Below are 9,965 nucleotides of genomic sequence, written 5' to 3' on the forward strand. Positions count from 1 at the left end.
AGTTTTGGGCGCAGGGCTGGGGAGGCTGTTCCCAAGGGGACGCTCCGGGCCTCCTGGGAGGGCCGCAGACGCAGCACATGCCCCGGGGGCAGGGCTTCCTCGGCCTGGCCTAGCCGTCGGAAATGGGAGAGGCTGGGACCCGCTTCCAGGAAAGCAGCGGGTCTCTGGTTCGAGCCCCCCGGCCGCGGAGTTGAAGCGGCGGCTTTCCGCGGCGCGCTGCTGCCCCCTCCTGGGGACGCTCCGCAGGCCCCTCTCGCTCCGGGAGCGGCTTCGGGTGCCCAGGGGCCTGGGCGGCGGGCGCTTCGGAGCGATGCCCCCAGGGATCGGGTGCTCCGGCTCCGCCCTGGGCCTTGTCGGCAGCCGCCGGGGTCGGCTCCCCTCCTCCGCCGTGGGGCCGTGTCCCCGCGTCTTCCCCGCGGTTCCGCCGTCTTTCCCGCCCCGCGGTGGAGGGTGGAAATCAAGGTGCCTCCGTGGGCTCAGACGCGGGGTAAGGCCCCCCGCCCTGGCGGTTTCTGCTGGCCTTTAAGCTCCCTGGGCCTCAGGTGCTCACTGGTGAAACAGGGCCGCAGTGAGGGACTTGCAAAGGTTCCGCTCCGTCCTGGCACAAGGGTGAGTGCCCAAGAAATAAGAGTCATTATTGTTTTTCTCGGTCTCCAGCCGTCCTCGGACGGTCCATGGCCACTCGGACTAGAGCTGGTCCCTCACTGCTTTTCAGCCTAGCCCCACAGGCATCCTGCCTTCCCAGCACTACTGTGGGCCATTTTCCCTACTCTGGGTAGGTGGCAAAGGCCCTGGCCCGATTCTGGATCCAGTCTTGGACCTCAAGCCCGCACTCCTCTTCCCCAAAACCTTTCTAGCATCTTACTTTCCTTCCAGTTTCTTCTCATTAGCTGCCACTACTGCATGATTCCCTCCTTTCTTTCACACAAACATCCTCTGATCCTGCTCTCCTACAGGTCTTCCCCCGAGACTTCCGATGTCCCCGACGACCTTCAGTTAATGCGGAGGTCTCCATTGACCTCCTTGCCCCACAACCCAATGCCCAATTCCCAGACCGCATTTGATGGCCTTGCAGCATTTCCTGCTACTGAACATGCTTTCTGCAAATTTTCTGTCCTTGGAATTTCCTGGGACACTCCTTCCGCTTTTTCTAGGACCTTGAACCCAGTCCACCTCAGTTTCCTTGCTGGCTACTCTTTGTCCGCCAGTAGCTGGGCTCCTCTTGGCTTTCTCTTCTTTTCATTCTACACACTCGCCTGAGAGCTGTGATCCCCTCACCACCACCTCGGCCCACTCCCCCCTCTCAACTCCCCCTCCCCCCAACACACACACCCTGGGGCTCCAGCTGCTCACCAGTCTGTCTCCAGCTCAGATCTTTGCCTGGGCTCCCTATCTGTCCATGCACGTGAGCCCTGGTTGTCTCCCTCTGGATGGGGAGAGATACCATCAACTCTGCAGGTCCAAAACTGTATGCTTCCTTCCACAGAAATCTAGGAGACATTTTTAACTTCTTTCCTCCTTTCTCTCTCTTTCTCACCCTTCCTACCATCCAACCAGTTGTGCATTCTGTTGATTTCATCTTATTCTACCTTACTGCCTAGAATCCTTTTTACACTGCCATGGGCTTAACAACAATTTGGTGGGTGCTTAGTATGTAGCAGATAGTACTCTAAGCTCTAAGTATTGTGCATGCGTGGCCTCACTTAATTCTCTTTACAGTCTGGTGGAAATAGGAAGGGACCCAGGCATTGAGAAGTCATTTGCTCAGGGTCATGTAGGTAATAAGAGGGAAAGCCCAAACGTGTCTCAAGTCTTGCCGACAGCAGAGCCCTTGCTTTTTAGCATGTTGGGCAGGATTATTCCAGGTTGGGGTCATTCCTTGTGGAGTTTGTCACATCGTTTCTCTTATTAGTTTTCCTAACTTTAGTCTCCCAATCTCTGCAATGTAGCTATCAACAAGACAACTTCTCCTCTGTTGTGTCCTAAACCTGAAATTTAGACCTGGGACTCTCCTCAAGTCCTTTCAATGGCCTCTGCTACTCTTAAGCTAAAATTTATGTTCTGAGCGTCCTCCTACCTTTTTACCCAAGCTTCTCTCTTTTTTCCTTTCTTTTTTCTTTTTTTAAATCTTATTTTTCATATTACTTATGCAGTTTTCCTTGGATCCCCAAGGCAGAATCAAGTGATTTATCAGTTGGGACTAACTTCAACTACATGTAACAGAAACCCTAATTAATGGTGACTTAAATGAGATCATTAATTCCTCTCTCCTAAAGAGTTTGGAGTATACAATTCAGAGTTGGCGTGGTGGCTCCTTTTTATCGCCAGTGATCCAGGATACTTTTGTCTTTTTGCTTCACCGTTCTTAACACTGGCTTCCATCTATAATGTCTCCTCGTGGCTGCAAGATGGCTGTTGTAGCTTTAGCAATTATAATGACAGTCTTAACAGCAGGAAAGAGCAAGAGTCAAGGGCCAAAGTGTGTGCCTCCCAGCTAGTTTGGCTGCTTTAATAAGCTCTCCCAGAAGTTGCATCCAGTGACCTCTAATATATATCTTTGGTCTTCCAACAGATGAATTGGAGAATGCAGTTTTTGAGTTGGGTGCATTGGAAACCCTAATAGTGCAGAGGTCCAGCTAGGAAAAAAGAAGAGGAAGAGTAAAGATGTGATAGTTAGTCTCTGCCCAGATTTCCTTCCTCTGCATCCCCCTGGCATTCCTGCTTACATCTGCCATTGCCCTCTCCACATCTCCATGGAAACATCTGTCTGAGCACTTGTCTCTCGTATCATTTTGAATACTATGTACAGAGGATGGCACCTGGCACACAGTAGGTGCTCAGTATAAGTTGCTACTGAATCCCACCCGTATTTAAAGAGATCATAGAACTCTGGATCACAGAGCCTATCCTGTTTTCCATCACTGGACATAATCATGTAAGAGAATGTTGTTATTCTTGGGAGATACATGCTGAAATATTTAAGGGTGAAGGTCACGAGATAGTAACTTACTCTTAAATTGTTCTGCAATAATAATAATATGTATTATGTTTAGATACAGACATTATATATGTATAGAAAGTACATTGGTTAATAGGCAAGTAGAGAGAGAGATGATAAAGAAAATATGGCAAAATTTTAACAATTGGTGAATCCTAGGGAAGATTTAGGGAGTTCGTTGTTCTATCGCAACTTTTCTGTAGAATTGTTTTTACCAAAACCAGAAGTTACAAGGATCACAGAACTCTAGAATTCGAGACTTAGAAGGAGGACCTTGCAAATTGTCAAGTCTCTTCTCTCAGAGAGATGACACCTCTTTCCTAAGGCACAGGCTCCCCTTGTCTTCTTCAGCCATAATAACATCTTCTTACATGTGTCCACAGTCCCTTCTCCAAAGAGATTTGTGTTGTTCCCTCAGTTGTCCCAGCTGTTCCCTCAGCCTGGAATGTTCTTCCTTCCCCTCGTTGCCTGATTCCTTCTAATTATTCTTCAGATTTCTGTTCAAGCGCCACTTCCTCAGGGAAGTCCTCCCTGACTCTCCTGATTGTGTTAAATGCCCCTGCTAGGGGCTTCTGTATCTCAGATATTTCTCTTCATCAGCTCAGCAGAGGTGTACTTTGCATGGGTTTATGTGATTGGTGCCTGTGCCCTCTACCACAGTGGCCATTCATACAGCCCACCTTCACACAGTCTTGCTCTGAACCAGGTTCCATTTTAGGCAATTTGCATAGACTTAATGTCCACTACAAGTCCAATCCACAAGTTCAGGTTGATCAGATCTCTCTCCCAACCTGTGTGTCACACTGAGACTAGGATGATATGCAGGTTTCTAAAACCCAGCATGTCTAACATTGAACTACTCATTTTGCCCCACAGGGCTCCTTCTGCCCCTCTTCTGTTTCTTATTTCAAGAGGTAGCAGGACTATCCACCCAGGTGTCCCCATCCCACCATAGGCACATCTTAGACCCCTCCCTGCTCCTCTGCCGCCAAAGCCACTCTTTCACCAGATTCTGCTCCTCTGACCTGAAATGCCTGAGAGCATCTACTTCTCTCCCTCTCGGCTGTGATTCCTCTCATTCGGGTTGCCCTGGGTCGTCTCTGCAGTTGAGTTCCTTCAGATCTGTCTTTGTTCTGTCTTTATTTTACCCCACACCTTAAATCCATTCTCCATGCTAAAGCCAGGATTCTTTCCTAAATCGTCAAGTTCACCACCCCACTCTCCTGCTGAAAACCAGCTCAACAACCTGATGAGCTAACGAACTTGGAAACTCTCATAGTATAAACACCTAGAAATTTAAGTACATAACTGAGTCTGCAAAAAAGAGGGACAAAGGCCCCTGTGTCAAAAATGGAGAGGACACTGAAAAGGAGAGTGGTTAGCATAGGAGGTGATGCCAAACAGCCTTGGGAGAGGTCATTTGACCTTGAATGGGCCCAAATGGTAAGGGATTGGGTTTTCTCAAGGGATGCGGCAAAGTTAAAGTTTGGCCTCCATATTTGGCCAATATCTGCCTTTCAGCTCTGGCTTTCGCTTTAGCCTTTGGAAATTCAAATATGTGAGTACCTGTTTCAGTGGCATCCTAGCATCCTTGAACTTGTGCATCATCAATAATCATGTAATTATATCCACCACTTTATTCACCGATTTCACCAGTTTTTCCCCTTATGTCTTTTCTCTCCTCCAGGATCTAATCCAGGATACCAGATTGCATTTAGACTTATTCCTTTTTTAGCTACATATTCTTTAATCACCTCTTCATGTGATGATTTTGTAAAATCATCTTCTATAGACTGAAGAGAAAGATAATACAGTTTTTTTTTTCTAACATGGTTAATCAAATTTATTTTCTGTTACTGATCATTAAAATTTTTTTTCTTTTGGTTTTGTCACTCTTTTTTGGTAATGGCATATAAGTATTTTAGATTGTTATCAACCTTGGAAAGGCCTCTGTGAAATTTCTTTCACAAATGAGCTGTAAATACTTATTGGGTTTATAACTGTATGCACTGAGTTCTCAAATATATGATTGATGAAAGAAAACTTCCATTTCAACTAGCCTTTGAGTAGGAATGAATCCTCCACTTACAATTTTACATTTCTGATATTAGAAGAAGAGTTTTCCATGGACTAGAAAATTGTAGCTGGCTCTATATATCTTAAAACTTGCTTCTCTACCATCCACATATTTTTGGTATTGAACATTGTAGGATTTTTTTGCTGGGTGCCAGGCAAGGCAGCATGTGGAGGGTAGGAGTATTTCTGGAAGCCATTCCAGAATCTGAACACCCAGCAATAACTGAACTATACATGGAAATGACTGCAAACCATCGAATATATCCCATGAAACCCATACTAAATGTAGGCCAAGTCTTTTCCTCTTTTTCAAGTCCCCCTGGTGATGCCAACATGAGGGGAAGCTGGAAAAAATTATAGTGAATTAATTTTTTTAATGTTATTTTTCTTGATTTTATAGATAATGTTTGTTTTTGCTTGTCAACTTTCTAGAATTTGCTAAGATTTCTTTTCTTGTCATCAGGGCTTACTTTTAGTCTTAATTTTGTATTTATAGTTTGCTTGGGTTTTTTTCCCCAAAGAGGAATTAAAATTGCATAAGCTTTAAGCCCCATGAAAACTGGATCTGCCCTTGACTGAGGGAGCCCGCCTTTCACAAACATCAGTGAGAAGTTAGCAAAAGATACTTTTCAGGAAGAGGGACATGAAAGCCAGAAGGAAGAGATGGGATTTAAGAAGCAATGAAGCAAACAAGTTTAATTAAATTAATAGTAGTAATAATTAAATAATAGTAGTGATACCTAAACAATTAAATAATAGTAGTAATAATAATAAGAAGGCATTCCTCGCTGCTCTGCTATGTGACATAAACACTGCGATGTGGCTGACAAGAGTCTCTGTGACCTGGTGTTTGTTGGCATCCAGCTTTATCAGGAACCACTCCCTCTCATCATCTACTAGAAAACAGCCCGGACATCTCACGGGTGCCTCCAGGCATTCTCACATTCTGTTCCTTCTCTTCCCCTTCCTTCTTGAGGAAGAGACACCACATGCTGTCAGCCTAGATGAGGGGCCCCTCCTGCTAAGGCTGTACTGTCACAGTCCCTTGCCTTGAACTCTTTCCTTGTCTCCATCCCCCACCAGACTGTGGTCTTCTGAGGCAGAGACAGAGCGTGGTTTCTTCCTTGCAATACCCCAGCCCTTAGCACAGAACCTGAAGCAAGTAGGCAGTCTGTTAACATTTGCTAAATACATAGGTAAACCGAGAATGGAAACAAAACCTTTTGCTTTTCAGCTCTTGTCATTTCAGCTCTTGCTCACTGGTATTAATGGTTGTCCTCTTCCTTGTCTAAGTCAACTCAGCTGAGTGAAAACAGTCCAGTCTCTTTTGGTTCACTGTCCCCTAACTTTTGCCATCCTAGGGTGCAGTAAATGCTAGACACCATGGTTGGTGCCTCTTCCAGATCCCTTCAATTTTCTCCGGAAGTGGCCTCCAGAGAGTTCCACACTGACCTAGGGCTTCATGTCTCTCAGCCTGAGGACGTTCTCTGGCTGCAAAAGTGAGCTTGGGAGATGCCAGGAGCAAACTCTAACAACCAGCGACAGCTTTCTTGTCTGTGGGACTGTCCAAGGCACATTCAACACAGTCTCTCAGAGGGTCCTAATCAGGACTGAGTTCCAGATGCCCAGAGTCACTCCACCTCTCCCTCGGGTGCTTCCTGGGTTGAATTCCTGATTAAACTACTTTCAATCTCGAGATCGGCTAAAACACAGTATTGTCACCTGTCATGGTGCAGCAGTGTATCTGTAGCAAGTGTGGGAGACTGGGTAGAACTTTATTGGACCCCACAATATAGCTCTGGAAGAGAGTGGTTTGGAAAAGAAATTCCTGAAATGTATACATTTAGGTAGAATCAATCTTTCTGCTCTGAGCTTCAGGAGGTTCCAGCTTCAAATACTGAAAGAGGAGAGCTTAAAAGTGGGGCAGAGGGAGAGGAGCACTGAAAAACAAAATCTTAGTTAACAGAAGTTTCATTGGAATGACTCAAGTATGAAAATACTTCTCCAGCCAGCATGTTGGCCAGTGTCTTTTATATAACATGGGCAAAGGACACTGTGGGAGACTCAGGCTGGGACCCAGATTCCAGGGAACTCGGGAAACCTGCTCTTGCAGCCTGCATAAAGTCAGAGTATTTTAAAAATAATCAAGACCACTTCGAGCATCCCTGTCCTCTGACTCATCCTGCACAGGCAGGGCTACTGGACAGAAGCCTCCAAGAAGAGAGGTGGAGGAGGAGGCCTCACCATTACCTGATTTGCATCTTGCTTCTGTAGGAAGGAGATTACTGGCTAGTCCCTCCCAAGACCTCTCCAAAGGCCTTTCCTTTGGAGTTGGAGTCAACTGACCAGGAGCAAACAGTCTCCATGGGAGTCACTCCCCTGAGGCAAAGGAACTCAGCCAGGGTCTTAGCAGGTTGCCAGATTGTAAATCTCTCTGCATTTCACAGGAGAAGCTTTAGACTCTAAACCATGGTAATCCAAGAGGCAAGTCTTCAGAGCTCAACAGTTTGTAGACAGATACAGAAAGATTAGAAACAAGAATCCATTCTTGAACTTGGTTGTCTGGAACGAAGGAGGCTGGTTCATGAAGATGTTTCCAGAAAGGACTGGACTGCACAGATGGTAAAGCCATCAAGGGGAGATGGTGCCAGAGGTCAGCACAATGGGTGCCCTTGTGCCTTGTTTGGGGATTTTAGTGTTTATATGTTTGTGATCGCTGTCCCCCGTGCAACCCCAAGCTGGGGTCTGTTAAGAAAAATAACCTGGTTTACAACGGCATTCTTCCAGCTCCACTTGAAAGTTTGAAAAACCCTTGGATAGGAAAATAACCTCAGGGAGCCAAGGCTTTCTGCACTTGGTGAAGCCCTAGACCCAAAATACACAGAAGAACTCTTCGCTTTGAAATGCCTGCAGGACTCCTATCTGAGTCATCTGAAAACAAATAAAAAGAGACCTAAACAAACAAACCTAATTGTGCACGGAAACACGGCCAGGTTTCCAGCCTGGCTTCCCCTCTGTTTTCATTAGTCAGAAGCCAATGTACGCAGCTTTCATGGTATCCAGAACAAGCAAAATATTAAAAACAAATTGCCGAGGTTTCTCCCCTTCCCTCCTCCCATCCCCATGCACCACGCAGGCCAAGTTCCTGACTTCTCTCTTGGCTCTCAAACTTCTTTCTTCCAGTCTTGATGGACAGCTGCCCACTTACCAGGCTGCCCGTGGTTGACCAGCAGCCCTGGTTGACATGGGCATTCGTGAAGATCAGCAATTACCGGATACTCAGATGAAATTAAGTATGGAATGTTATGGGTCTTGAGATATTATTATTTTTACAAATAGTCAGTGCAACTGGTTTGAAAATCAGGCCTGCCAACCCAGATTCACTTAATATAGGTCTATCCATTGCCCTCAGCCCAACCCCTACCACCTACATTTCTTTTTCCCTCTTTTACTTATTTTACCACTAAATAGGCATTCCACTGCAGTGGACACCTCTTGTCTAGTTTCTCCATCGTTGTCAAGGTAGTTGAATTAAATCTGAAGCTCCTGGTGGGGAGAGCTTGTCTGTCAAGAAGAGCAGAGCTGAGTATTACAGAGGAATGAGAACACATATGATGTCATCTGAGTACCTGGATCTAGCCATGACTGAAGACGGATCACCCTGGACTTTTCTATTATATGAACAACTAAAACCCCTGTTTTGCTTAAGCCTGTGTCAATTGGGTTGTTTTATCTTGCAACACATGTGCATGCACACACATCTCTCAAAGTGCCACCTGAAATTAAATCTTTGCATCCTTCAAGTGGACTATTATGCAGCTTTTTTTTTTTTTTTAAATTTCTGAGAAGATCTCTCAAAAGGAAGATTTTTTTTTTTTTTTGCAAATTTAGCTTCAGTTAAATGTTGCAGGGAAGTTCAGAAGATAATCCGCTTTAGCCCTGACTCCTGTGAGAAAATTGCCTCTGTCCCTCCTAGTGTAGTAAGAGATGAATGAATTCTCTCACCTAACTCACATTTGACACAAAGAACAAAATAATGTAGTAATTACTGAGGAATTTCTTTGCACTCCTTGGCTTGTTTTGATGATCAGTTCCAGGCATCTTATTCTGTGAGGCCATGGGGACATCTAAGTGCCAAGATTAGTCTAGACCCAAAGCATGTGGAAAACAATAACAACAAATACTTGCCAAACAAAAACCAATGATACACTGACAATATTTAGGGAACAATTGAAACTGTAGGGCCAATTTTTTTTATGTCTTATTCTATATGCCATGAATAGGTGGGAACTTGGCTTCTTATTCCCTCCTATTAACTAACCAGAAAAAAAACTCATGTTAACTCCTTTATTCCAATTCTCCAGTTAACAGTGATCGTCAGGGGCGCCTGGGTGGCTCAGTCAGTTAAGCATCTGACTCTTGATTTTGGCTCAGGTCATGATCTCAGGGTCATGAGATTGAGCCCCTCCCGACTCCTATTTGTGCTCTTCCTTCCACCCTGCCTCAAAAAAAAAAAAAAAAAAATGAGAGAGAGAGTGGAATGACTATCAGATCAGGTGGGGGATGGCATGTGTGCAGGGATGGAACAGCAGCCTGAGGAACTGCTAACTGACCAGAAAAGTGAACACATTTTTAAACCATTAATTTTGAAATTGATAGCTATCCTTCTCAGAGGAGAACCATCAGGGCTTGGTTCAAATGTCACTGCCTCCAAGAAGCCTTCCCTCACGCATCCATTGGAAAGTATCACTCCTTTCTGGTGCCCTTTCACAAAGCTCAAAGTGGTATTAGAAGTATCTGTAAGAAGATGGAGATTACTTTTATTCAAGAGTCTTTTGGGGGAGAACACAGAATAAATAATTCGATAAGTCCTCTGGGATGAGGTAAGGGA

The 9,965-nt window shown here is 45.2% G+C and overlaps 1 long non-coding RNA gene across 1 annotated transcript; it reads left to right on the forward strand.

Annotated features, from left to right (window-relative positions):
• Positions 1-250: 250 nt before the first annotated feature.
• LOC309863465 lies at positions 251-8,782 on the forward strand. Its single transcript, XR_014311058.1, has 2 exons — positions 251-609; positions 8,546-8,782. It is a non-coding gene; the product is annotated as an uncharacterized lncRNA (long non-coding RNA).
• Positions 8,783-9,965: the final 1,183 nt, after the last annotated feature.

Source organism: Mustela nivalis (genome assembly GCF_964662115.1).
Source record: "Mustela nivalis genome assembly, chromosome: 4".
Classification (NCBI taxonomy): domain Eukaryota; kingdom Metazoa; phylum Chordata; class Mammalia; order Carnivora; family Mustelidae; genus Mustela; species Mustela nivalis.